General features: G+C 40.0%; 1 protein-coding gene across 2 annotated transcripts in view; it reads right to left on the reverse strand.

Moving 5' to 3' along the window:
• Spopl (speckle type BTB/POZ protein like) overlaps positions 1–13,457 on the reverse strand; it is a 43,083-nt gene extending 29,626 nt beyond the window's left edge. For both annotated transcript variants that reach the window (XM_090342872.1, XM_090342869.1), the window contains exon 1: positions 13,184–13,457. The gene's annotated coding sequence lies outside the window, so the exon portion shown is untranslated. The remainder of the gene's footprint in view (positions 1–13,183) is intronic.
• Positions 13,458–13,839: the final 382 nt, after the last annotated feature.

Consider the following 13,839-nt stretch of genomic DNA (forward strand, 5'->3'; position numbering starts at 1 on the left):
CAAATGTCAAAAAAAATAAATTAGACCACTTCTCTAGAATTGAAGCAAATCAATTCTTTCTGACTCATTCATTATATGAAGCTAGCATAATGTTAATATTAAATTCAAAGACATTACAAGAAAACTTCATTTTTTTTCTTAGAAGCAGAGAGAAAAATCCTTCAACAAAATACTGTGAAATAAAACATAATAATATATCTTTCAATTGCTCAGATGTCTATTATCCCAGTAATATAGACTGGTCTACTGTTTTAAAATTAATATAATTCTATACCAACACATCAATGGATGAAAAAGAAATCCTTATGGTCCTATTAATATATGCATAAGAAGCACTTGATAAAATCCAACAACTCCCTTCATAATAAACACAAGGAAAAGTGGGAACTTCCTCAAGCTGATTCAAAATAGACCCTACAAAATTATGTTACATCAGACTTAGTGGAGAGAAAGCTGAAGCATAAACTCTGTATGTACACACCAGAGACAGAAAATAACTTTCAATGAACATTTGTGCAAAGATTGATGAATACAAGATCAACATGTGAAAGTCAATTACTTTTCCTATTCCTAAAGATAAAATAAATTTTTTTAAAAAAATTTAAAATAGAATTACATAACAGAGGCTGGGAGTGTGCTGGTGACACAGTGCTTACCTAGCATGCATGAAGCCATGGGTTCAATTCCTGAGTACTACATACACAGAAAAGGCTGGAAGTGGTGGTATGGCTCAAGTTGTAAAACACTAGCTTTGAGCAAAGGAAGCTCAAGGACAGGGCCTACGCCTGTACATATATATATATATATATATATATATATATGATCTGTATGAGGAAACTACAAAATTAATGAACTAAATAAATGGAGAGATATTCTATATTAATGAGTAGAAATGAGATAAAAGAAATGAAAAGATAGGGAAATAAAAGTTATTAAATAGTAAAGGGGTCAGAGGAAGACACATTAAAACCAAGAAATAAAAACTGAAAAACCTTGCCCTCCTATTACCTACTTTTCAATGTTAAGTTGCAAAACTAAGGTAACATAAAGGAGTTAGCTACATCTATTTTCCCCTTTGAGATATTAGGAAGCTACAAACTCTTCACAATCAGATAAAGAAACAAAAGTGGAATGCAGATTTGGTGGAAGGGAAGGAGGAAAAGGGAAGGAAGGAGAGAGAAAGTGCAAGAAGGGGGAAAATGAAAAAGAGAAAGTTATTTCCCAGGGTAGGCCTAAAAAATATCTATGTGCTTTAGAATAAACAGAACTTAGCCATCCAAAACCAATCTCTAATGAGTGAAGATTGCTCTAAGTATGTACCACTTATATTCCTCAACTCAAAAAATATAAAGACAATAGATAAGAGCTAGTATATTTAAATAAATAAACAAACAAACAAACAATAGACCGGGACATGATAAATTATACAGGTCTACAGGCATTTACACAGAGACAGCCCAAAGTAGGATATTCTTAGCAAAGGATCCAAAGGTAAAATAACGATCTGATAATATAAAATAGTATTTATCAGAATGAACTCTAGGACATGGAAACAAAGTTTTTTTTCCTTTGTTGCTGTTTTGGTTCTCTTTTCCTTTTGTTCTGTTTGTTCATTTATCTGTCTTTAGCAGGGTAGGGAGGAGCAAAGAAATGGTAGGACAGAGAACAAATGCAGCAGTGATATTCACTAAACACTACGTTGAAAATGAACTCTACAACTTGCAGACAGAGAGGAGAAAAAAACTGAGAGAGCCAGGGAAGGGTGATATTTAAAAGGAAATGTACTATTTATCTGATTTGTGTAACTGTAAACTCTCTGTACATCACCTTTACAATAACAATTTTATTTTTTTTTTAAAAGAGCCAATATGGGGCCGGGAGTTTGGCCTAGTGGTAGAGTGCTTGCCTAGCATGCACGAAGGTCCAGGTTCAATTTCTCGGTACCACATATGTAGAAAAAAGTGGGAAGTGGTGTTGTGGCTCAAGTGGTAGAGTTCTAGCCTTGAGAAAATCCAAGGACAGCACTCAGACCCTGATCTCAAGCCCAAGACTGGCAAAAAAAAAAAAAAAAAAAAAAAAGAAAAAAAAAAGCCAATATAATGAGTCTCTACTCCTATTTTCTACATGAGGTAGATGAAATGCTCCTTACTTTATCTCCATTTCTCACTATTTTAACTTGCTGTACTAAGATAAATCCTTGTCAAAGTTATTTTCATATATGGACCTCAAGTTTCCATGCTTTTGCATGAGAACATCCCTCAGACCTCATCTGAAAACAGAAAGATAATACCCATGTCAGTTCAAATGCCAGCAAATTCTTAACAGTTTTCAACAAACTGATTCTAAAGTTTGTATGGAGGGCGTCCCAGAACAGCCAACACTGAATTCAGTCAAAGGCCTGACACAACTTGACTACCCAGACACAACTTGACTTTAAGATCTAGTAAACAACTACAATAATTAGGACAGTGATGTGCTGATGAATGGATAATTCAACAGATGTATGATTAACTGATCTCTGATAAAGGAAAAGATAATACAATGAAGCAAATACTGTTTTAAGAGTAAAAACAAACTACTAGCTACTCTCAACACAGGACACTTCAGTAACCAGATGTGTTAGGAGTAGAAGCCCAAACCTATAGGTTAAAGAATGGATTCTAGTTCAAGAATTTTTGTGAAGTTTGATTTTCAGCCTCACCCAGAGGTCCATAGGTAGAGCCAAAGGCTCTGATCCTCTAATGAGTCCTCCTGGTAATTGATCTCATTTTGAGATTATCTAGGGGACTACACTGTTTTTTTCCTCATGAGCATAAACTCCAGTTATGAATAAAACTCTTACTACCCTGGAAAATTCAAGTGGTTTAGGAGCTTCCTGTGAAAGAATCTGAGACAAAGAAATGTGCTTCACACGACACAATGATCTTTTCCTAAAAAGTGCTATAACAACTAAACAAGCATGAAGGGAAAAAAAAACAAAAAACAAAAAAACAACCTTAGGCACAAACACACTAAACTATAAAACTCCTAGAACATAACAGAAGAGAAAACTGTTAAAATAATGTAAAGACAAAACACAGACTTCTAGAAATACTTGTAAATAATGAAACTAATAAGGATTTATAATACAAAATATATAAGAACTGTTAAAATTCAACAATAAGAAAAATGAACACTACCTTAATAGACACGCTAGAAAGAAGGATATACACACATCAAACATGGACATACAAAGGTTAGCCACATCATAGGTCACTAGGGAGATGAAAATGAAAACAATGAGATACACTATACATTCATTAGAATGGCCAAAACAGAACACTGACAATACCAAACAGAGAAAAGGATGTGGAACTACAGAAACTTTCTTACTGACTTGCTCAAGAGAATACAAAATGACACAAGTAGTTTAGAGGATAGTTTGGCAGTTTCTCACAAAACTAAATACACTCTCACCATCTAGAAATTATTACGCCAAAGATCTGAAATCCCATGATAACCCAAAAGCTTACACCAGGTTGTTCATAGCAGCTTTCTTTTGTAATTGTCAAAAGCCAGAAGTTACCAAGATGCCTTTGCTAGTCAATACAGTATTTCTCAGAATAAAAAAGATTATCTACCAAGACACAAAGAAACACAGTAATGTAAATGTAACAGAGTAATAGAAATGGATGTGGATACTAAGTGAAAGAAGCATAAAGAAAGGGTAATCCTATATGATTCCAGCTATATGACATCTCAGAAAAGTAAAAAAGAGATAAACAACAACAATAATAATAATAATAATAAGTCAGCGGTTTCCAGAGGTCAAGGAGAGAAAAATGAAAAGGCATGTTGCTTGAGCATGGATTTGGCTATCACCAGGGCTTGAGTTCAAGGCCTAAAGCTCTGTTTGCATGCTCATAGCTGCCACTCTACACTTGAGTACAATTCCAGTATTTTTCAGGTTAATTGAAGAAATTTAAAGGATTTTTCTTCTCAGGTTGGCTTCATATATCAATGCTCAGTCTTAGTTTCCTGAGTAACTAGGATTATAGGCATGAGCCACTAGTACCCAGCTCAAAAAGAGGATTTTTTTTAAAGACAGTCATTCTACTCTGTATGAAACTGTAATGGTGGACATATGTCCTAAATTTGTCCAAATACACAATTTGATGCCAAAGTAAAGAGTGCTAGACTCATATCCAACTACCCAGCTAGAGGTATACCTCAGGTGGTAGAAAGGCAGCCAAACAAGCATAGTGATTCAGGACCTCTGATTCAAATCCTAGTTCTAGGAAAAAAACAAAACCAAAAAGTTTCACTTCTTCACTTGGGAGAGGAAACAACGGGTGAGGCACAAAAGTATTTTTACATAAAACTTAAACTTGCTTCAGAAAAAAATTAAATTTTTTCTTTGCCAACAAAAGGAGAAAGGGCTGAATGTTTGACCTAGTGGCAGAGTCCTTGCCTAGCATGCATGAAGAACCAGTTTCAAGTCCTCAGCACCACATACATTGAAAAAGCTGGAAGTGATTCTGTGGCTCAAGTGGCAGAGTGCTAGCCTTGAGAAAAGTCCAAGGACAGTGCTCAGGCACCATGACTACCAAAAAAAAAAAAAAGAGAGAGAGAGAAAGAAACTTACTTAAAAATTTTTTAAATTATGTTACTACTTTTCAGACTACAACCTTTTAGATGTCTATTAAGTACTAAAAGAACGTCTTCGGTTTATAATTGTTACCCTGAATTATTTTTATTCCTCCATTATAGAAAGAAAATTAGCTTAATACTCCACAGCAGTGGGATGGAGGTCGTATTTTCTAAACATATTTGTATAAATGCCACAAATGACACTCCCTTCCATCATAGTTCTACCACTGGTATCTATATAAGATATGACAGCCAGAGTTTGAGGCAAGGAATTACACAGTGAGGATAGTACATAGTGAACAGTGTTTTACAATGCAACCCAAGCTGGTCTCAAGATCCTTTGGTCTCAGCCTCCAAGTACTGAGATTTCTGTATCCATTGTCTTATATATAAATTTATCTAATTTGAGGAAAAGGAAATCACAGAAAATGGTGGCACAAAGGGTAAATCAATGTAACAGAGATATTCACTAGATACTATGTTAGAAATGAACTTTACAACTTGAGGGGGGGAGAGGGAACAGAAGGGGCAAAAGTGGGAGAAAATGAGGGAGAAGGTAAGACTGTTCAAAAAGAAATTGTACAATTACTGTACTCCCTCAGTACATTACCTTTACAAAAAAGATTTAAATTAAAAAAAAAAAAGCCAGACATGGTGGCTCACACCTGTAATCCTAGCTACTTAAGAGGCAAAGATGAGGATCGATGTTCAAAACCAGCCTGGGCAGTAAAAAGTCCATGAGACTCTTATCTCTAATTAACCACCTGAAAACCCAGAAGTGGCACTGTGGCTAAAGTGGTAGGGCAGTAGCCTTGAGCTGAAGAGCTCAGGGATAGTGCCCAAGCACAGAGTTCAAGTCCTATAATCAACCAAAAACAAACAACAACAACAACAAAAAAAACAGTATACTTGTGATAAGTGGTGCTGTGTCTCAAAATGGTAAAGTACTAGCAGTGAGCAAAAACACTCAGGGACCACACTCAGTCCCTGAGTTTAAGCCCTGTGACATGATGATGATGATGATGAGCTGGGCACTGGTGGCTCATGCTTATAATCTCAACTGCTCAAGAGGCTGAGATCTGAGGATAAGTCTGTGAGAATCTTATCTCCAATTAAATCACAGAAAAAGCATGAGATGATGATGATGATGATGATGATGATGATGATGATGATGATGATGAGCTGGGCACTGGTGGCTCCTGCTCATAATCTCAACTGCTCAAGAGGCTGAGATCTGAGGATAAGTCTGTGAGAATCTTATCTCCAATTAAATCACAGAAAAAGCATGAGATGATGATGATGATGATGATGATGATGATGATGATGATGAGCTGGGCACTGGTGGCTCCTGCTCATAATCTCAACTGCTCAAGAGGCTGAGATCTGAGGATAAGTCTGTGAGAGTCTTATCTCCAATTAAATCACAGAAAAAGCTGGAAGTGGTACTGTGACTCAACTGGTTGAGTGCTAGCCTTGAGCAAAAGAAGTTCAGGGATAGATAGCATCCAGGCCCAGCATTCAAGCCCCAGGCCAGACAAAAAATTAAATTTAAAAAAAGGGGGGGAGGAGGATACCAGTAGCTAATGCCAATAAATCCACAATCCTACCTATTCAAGAGGCTGAGATCTAAAGGTTGTGGTTCAAAGCCAGTCCTGGCTTGAAAGTCCTTTTAAGACTTATTTCCAATTAACCTGCAAAAAACCAGAAGTGCAGACATGGCTCAAGTAACAGAACATTAGCCTTGTGGAAAAAAGATGAGGGAAGTCATGCCTATAATCCTAGCTACTCAGGAGACTGAGATCTGAGGATTACAGTTCAAAGCAAGCTTGGGCACTCAAGTCCACAGACGCTTATCTCTAATTAACCACCAGAAAACCAGAATTGGTGATGTGGCTCAAGTGGCAAAGAACTACCCTTGCAATGATGAGCTCAGAGACAGTGCCCAGGGCTAGAGTTCAAGCCCCATGATTGACAAAAAAAAAAAAAAAAAAGCTCAGGGATGATTCCCAGGCCTGTGTTAAAGCCCTTAGTCCTGCCACCCCCACACCCCCAAGAAAGGAGGAGGAAGAGGAAGAGGAAAGAAAAACACAAAAGAAAAATGTACTCCACCACACCCAGGTTTAAAAATGTTTAAACCTGCTAGCGTCTACATCAAATTCAGCCTCACATAATTATATTACACAATTCAGAACATGCTAATAATTAAGGATGAATAGCCATAATAGTATGTGAAAATCATAAAGTTCTTTTATAAGTATTTAGTAAGACTTACAAAGCTAAAAACCAGAGGGAAGGTAAAAACAAAGGTATTAAAGTAAAAAACTATAAAAATTTGAAAGTTATGATTTTTTTCAACATAAAGGTAAATGTAGACTGCCTTAATTCAGAATAACAACAGGAATTTTAGTAGCAAATTTAAAGGGTTTATTCTTTTAAGCCAGCTGCTTTCTACCCTATTTATTGAATTATTTTTAAAATCCATTTTGCTGATTGTTGTGGTAATAGCCTATAATTACAGCACTTGGGGGACTGGAATCATAGGTAGACTGGGCTACACAGGAAACTCCGTCAAGAAAAGTAGCAGGCACCAGTGACTAACACCTATAATACTAACTACACAGGAGGCTGAGATATGAGGATGGCAGTTCAAAGCCACCCTCGGCAGGTAAGAGTCCGGAAGACTCTTATCTCCAATTAACTACTAAAATGTCTGGAGTTTAAGTGTGCTCACATAGCAGTGTGCTAACTTTGAGCAAAAAAAAAAAGGAAAAGAAAAAGTCTAGGCATAGTGTCCAGGCTCTGAGTTGAAGCCCCAGGACCAATACAAAACAAACTAATAAAACCCATTTATCTTAATTTTCTCTTCTAATTAACTATTTCTTATTCGGCATTGACTTCATTAAACTTTCACAACTCGTGTATATTTTCAGACTTTCTGGAGTTCCATTTCTCTATACACTGCCACTGCACTGGCCTATCTACCTAAGTTCTACTTGCCTTTTATGAGTACTCCGCCACAGTGCCATTTTCCGTAAAAAGACTTTCCTGATGCCTTGTTATCTAAAGCAAATCTGGAGTACGCTGCAATGATAGCATTTAAAACATCTATGTATCACTTTACCTAGTCCCCTTAGCTCTCATCACACACATAAAAGTCTAAAATTCAGTGTCTCATCAATGGTGGGTCTTTCTCCCATACAACTTATTAAGAGTTATTTTTAAATGCTAATGTATGTATAGAATATCCAGATGGTGATAAACAAGAACACTGATCTGAGCTCAGAAAAGAGGATATAGTTCATGCTATAGATGTCATTTTATTCTAAATTTAGGGTTGTAGATTTGGCAGTTTAAAATGTAATTCATCATCAAACAGATTATGGATGGATTGACTACTAAGAAACTCAAATTGTTTCTGCATGTTACTAAATCCAAAGCACACACTTTGCTGATTTCTCAGCTGCATTCAAAATAGCTGACTGACACTCCCATCTTTTTCATGTAGGCTATTCCTTGGTTTTAGTGATGTCATCAACATTTTCCTTCAACCTCTTAGCATCTTTTTCCCAATAAGTAAGCATTATTGAATCACTACAATAAGGCTCAAGCCATCTTAGCCTATAGCTTCTTCTTCTCCAGGTACTCTTACCCTCCACTCCAAGGCATTAATTATATGTTGATTATTCCCAAATTTATCTGTAGTTCAAATCTCTTTCTTGACATCAAAACTACTTTTAGAGATCTTTATCTATTTCAATGTTTCCAACATTATGATTAATAACTCTCCTTTCCTGATACTGCTTAATTAAAATCCTGCTCCTCCTCCAGTATTCGTCCAGGCATAACAAACCCCCTGAAAATCAGTCTTCTCTTTTCCTTAGGCTCCAAATATAATGCATTATCAAATCATTTTTACCTCTCAAATATTGTCAAATTGGGTTTCTTTATTAACTTACTCCCTCTATCTCCTCCCTCCTCCATTTTGCTATAGATGAAACCCAAGTGGTAGTAGGACTAGAAGTCAGGGCCTTGAGTTCTGTTCTGTGAGCTACTAACTGGCCCATAAGCTTTGAAACACTTTTTGTTTGTTTTTTGCCAGTTCTGGGGCCAAACTCAGGAGCTGGCACTGTCCCTGAGCTGCCTTTGCTCAAGGCTAACATTCTACCACTTGAGCCACAGTACCACTTCCAGACTTTTCTGTTTCTGTAGTACTGAGGAACTGAATCCAGGGCTTCATGCATGCTAGGCAGCCACGCTTAGAAACTTTTACCAATCTGACATACCAAAGCATATATTTTAGTGAGAGTTACTAAAGTACCAATAATACTAGAAACTAAAAACTGGTTCTTCACCACAGGTAACTTTGAGAAACCTAGTCCTAACTGTTCTCCTTGCATGCACCTTTTACCAATTTTCCCTCTACCTAGCAACCAATGGTATTTTCAAAGCAAAAAAAAAAAAAAAAAAGAAAGAAAAGAAAAAAGAAAAACTAAGGAATTTTCTAGATACAATGGCTCATACCTGTAATTCTAGTTTCCCAGGAGGCTGAGATTTGAGGACCTCTGTTCAAAGCCAGCCTGGGCAGTAAAGAATGTGAGACTATTATCTCATTTAACCACTAGAAAACAGGAAATGGGGCTGTGGCTCAAGGAGTAGGGGGTTGAAGAGTTCAAGTTTCATAACCCCTCCCCCCACCACACACACAATCTGAGTAATATATTGAGTAGTTTAACATTCTCTATGAATATGCTTTTGCTCTTAGGATTAAATACAAAATGCTTAGCATGGATACCAGTCATTGTGATCTTCTCTGGTCTCACTTTCCATAAAACTACTCTAAGGTCCATAGTTTCAGAAAGATGAAACAATCAACATCACTGGGTTACTGCAGTTCGGCTCTACATTTCAGACTAAAGTCATTTCTGCAAGAACCACTCTATAACGGATTGGTGGGATTCACTGTTTACAATCATTTTTCACTGGAGCAGTTATCATATCTAAATGTTAATTTGCAATGTTTGATTTGGTTTCTTTATGCCCCAGCTGAGTTTGGCTTACACAAATGCAGGTACAGTTTTACCATTAACGTGTCACCATTGTCTAGTAGAGTGTATGGCACAGATGAACTGTTTTAATAAACTTGACAGATAAGCAAATCCAAACTCAGAAACAATGACCACCCAATACAAGTGCCTATACTATCTGGTCGTATATAAAGCTTGAGATAAAACTGGATACTAAGTGCTTTACAAAATTTCATCTTTTCTTTCTCTAAACAACCTAAAAAAGACAAGCAAATTCAATGGTTGAAAAAGTTGGATTTCCATAAACATATAGAATCTTGCCTAAAGTAATCAACAAGGAAGTGACAAGTGAGAAAGGTAATAGTCAGAAACAGAGTCTGGAGTCATTCTGCCCACTGCTTTGCTTACTGAACTGTACCATTTTGTGGAAATTGAGTAATCTATCTTTTAAGTTCCTCCTTTGAAAAAAATGGAAATAGTAAAGTCTGTTAAAGATCAAAGTCTAGCCAGGAACGGTAGCTCAGACCTGTAATCCAAGCTACTGTGGAGGCTGAGATCTGAGGATCACAGTTCAAAGCCAGCCTAGTCCTTATCTCCAATTAACTACAAGAAAACCGGAAGTGGTGCTGTGGCTCGAGGTAGGTAGGGTAGTAGCCTTGAGCTAAAGAGATCAGGGACAGCGTCCAGGCCCAGAGTTCAAGGCCCATGACTGACATTAACAACAAAAAAAAAAATAAAAGATCAAAGTTTACTGGTTAAAACCATGGTTCAGCAGTAGTGTGTCTGCAGTAAGCACAAGGCCCTCAGTTCAAAACTTCACCACTGCCAAAGAAACAAACAGGATCACTGAGGTTAAATAAGCTAATACATAAATAATACATAAACACTGCCAGTGTTTTATAAATATGAGCTCTTGCTGTTATCTTCAATAACAAATACCAATCCTCCCTTAAATTCTATTGTCAGTGCCATACTAAAATATCAATTGAAAAAAAGCAGAGATTACATTATTACAATTATTACTTGATAGAGCTTTCTCCAAGGAACTAAGAATTAAGACCTACCAAGACTGATTTATGTGACTATTCAGTTTTCTCAAAAGTAGTACATAGCTAGTACCATTAAAGGTGCTCAAGAGATGAAGTCATTCATTTCACACCTTGAATGACTTAAGAGTATTATAGACAGATTTTCAATGGGATCACAAAAAGCCCGCAGTATCCCTAATGCCAGGCCCACACCAGGTGCTTTTTAAACAGTGTTGGAAAAAAAATAATCTTTGTAAAACCAGAGGACTCATGTTAAAAGTCTGGGTTAATTTTTCTTTACCCCTTCAAAGTTTTCTATCATCTTTAAAAGCCAGTTCTTTCTTCCAATTGTGCTACCTATATTATTCCAAATCCAATAGTCGAATGGAGGTACCAGGAAACCAGGAAGCATTGTTGTTGTGACAGACATGTGAGATAAAGGACATTAGTTTATTCAAGGCCAAAGACAGTGTCACTCAGAATGGAGCACATGGCTTTAGTGGTGCAAAATGATTTGGGGTTACAAATGGGAAAAGTTCTATTTCAATAATTAAATATGTACATATTTTACATTTAGGGCATTTTAATACATATTTTACATTTAGAACAACAGACATTTCAAATTGTTACTTAGACTTTAAAGATATGCGAAGTGACACTAAGGAATATGTCAACAAATATTGTTAAAAAAGCAAACAATTTTTAGAAGTGAATAAAAGCAAAAGTATTTTAAGTATGGGATGAATGTAACAAGTTCAAAGAAAAAGTTAAGTTGGCTTGAGGAATATCCCTACCTACCTAGGGAATATCCCTATCCCTGCAAGTTTTAAGTGTTTCAGAGCACTAAAATTGTTTGTGTAAAATCCTCACTATCCCTTATGATCAAATTGCTATACAGTTCAATTTTTCTTTTTCAAAACTATAATCAAGTTTTAGATTAGTTACCAGTTACTCGAAATAGGAAGAGCCTATCAGAAGCTTTACATAGATAAACTGTATTTTTCAATTGAGAAGAAAGCAACACAACTATGCTATAAGGATGTACATGTCCTATGTACCAAAAGAGGTGTTAAAAAAAAAAAAGCAGCTTTCCAGCACCACCTTTCATTAAGAACTAGTCTATCAGTAGCCAAAACAAGTCAAAGAACTAATAAAGATAACATTTATCAAGAGGTTACCATGAGCCAGGCACTGCTCTAAGCACTTTGCCTTCATTAACTGGCCTAATCACTACCATCCTGAGGTTTATCAATAGACTCACTTTATAAGAATACCACAGGCCAGAGAAGTTAAACAGCTTGCCAAAACTAGAGCTGGCAGATGTCAGAGCAGGAGTTTAGACTCTGGCAATCACACTACAGAGTCTGAACTCTTAACCACTAGTGCACATTACTCTCAAGAATGATGGGAGAATTTGAAATAATGCCTAAGTCCCAGGCTGGTCAATGAGATATCTGTCATTTTCTAAGGTATAAAACCTTTCACCCCTTTAGTTCCCAGTCCTAGAGACTGTGTAATTGTAAGGAATATGTGTGAAGACTACCATAACCGGGAAAACTGGGCCTAGGATTGTTCAAAATGTAGATAAAATTGTTGAGAAAGAATGGCAGATGGCTGCATGGCAGTATTTACAGTCCTGAAAGATTAAGCAAGGTTAGGAGTAGAAGGTGAATCTCATTTCTAGATTGGGACTACTGAGAAGGAGAAAATCCCTCTAAATCTTTTCCTTTATGTCAGCCAGTACACAAACAGGTTATATTCAAGACCAACGAATAAAGTGAGGGGGGAAAAGGCCAGCAGCAAGAGATAAAAGGGGAGAAAGTCAAGATCCGGATCTCTCAGACTGGGTCCCCGAGATCAGCTTAAAAGTTCTTCGCTGAGCCTGGAAAATGTAGGAAGAAAGCAAGCTTGGAGACCCCAGGGCACGACCACCGGGGGCGGAGGCACTGCGTGGTCAGGAGGGCAGAGAGCTCACCCCGGAGAGCCGACACGCACAGACCACGGGGTGTGAGGATGCGAACGCAGGGACTGGAGGGGGAGGGGGGAGCGGTTCTTGTGGCTGTGAGCAGGGCACGCAGGGAGGGTGGCAGGCCCAGAACCCCCCTCCGGGAGGAAGACCTTTGGATCGGAGAGAAAGGGGGAGAGGCCGGAGGAGAAGACTTCAGGGGGAGAGAGGGGACACCCCGCCAGATGGAGGAGGCCCGGGAGATCCAGGAGGGGAGGCCGCCATCCCGAGGACTGGACCAGCTCGGAGTGGGAGGAGGGAGGAGAGGCAGAGGGGCAGGAGGACGGAGGGGAGGAGGCTGGGGAGAAACAGGTCGGCGAGAAGGGGAGGACGCAAAGGAGGGCTGAGGGGAGGCGAACGGAGAAGACCGGAGTGAGGGGAGAGTGCGGAGGTGGGGGGGCAGCGGAGACCCGGGGCAGGCCCGCTGAGGCCGCGGGCGGGCGGGCCGCGCCGGGGACCGGGGGACGCGGGCGGGCAGGCGGTGGAGGGTCACCTACCCGACCTGCGGAGCGGGGCGCGCGGCCCCCCGGCGGCGGCTCCCCTCCAGCCGAGGCGGTGGCCGCAGTGGCCCGGGGAGCCGTGGCTGTGTCTGTGGCGGAGGCGGCGGCGGCGGCGGGAGGGGGCGATGGCAGCGAGTCCCTGTGGCGGCCGCCTCTACCGAGCCGCATCCCTCCTCCCCGGTCAGCTTTCCTTCCCAATCTCCGGGCTGCTAAACTTCTTTTCTGGGATAAACAAACCCGCCGCCAGGGGCGGCCGCCTCCGCCGCTCCCGCTCCCGCCCCCGCGCACCCCACCCCACCCCCCACCCCGCCCCGGACCCGTCCGGGCTCCAGCTTCCGAGTTACCACTCCAGCCTCGGCCCTGCCCGCCGGGGCGCGTGCGCGTGCGCGTGCGCGCGGCGGCGGCGGCGGCGGGGACGGCGGCGGCGCGCCCTCTCTTCCTGCTCCCGCCCGCGCCCGCCACTTCCGGGCGGCCGGGTTTTAAGGAACCGCCTGCGCCACGGATCCCAGCGCGGGCTGGGGCGAACGTAGCCCCGGCTTTAAACAACAACAACACAAAAGCCCACCTCGGCCCCTCCGGATGCCTCTGATGCCACCAAGACGTGAGTGGCAGCCGCCGCCGTCCGTGCGCCCCGGGCGCCGGGCTGCACCGGT

The sequence above is a fragment of the Megascapheus bottae genome, chromosome 12 (genome assembly GCF_031878675.1).
Source record: "Megascapheus bottae isolate mThoBot1 chromosome 12, mThoBot2.hap1, whole genome shotgun sequence".
NCBI classification, from domain to species: Eukaryota; Metazoa; Chordata; class Mammalia; order Rodentia; family Geomyidae; genus Megascapheus; species Megascapheus bottae.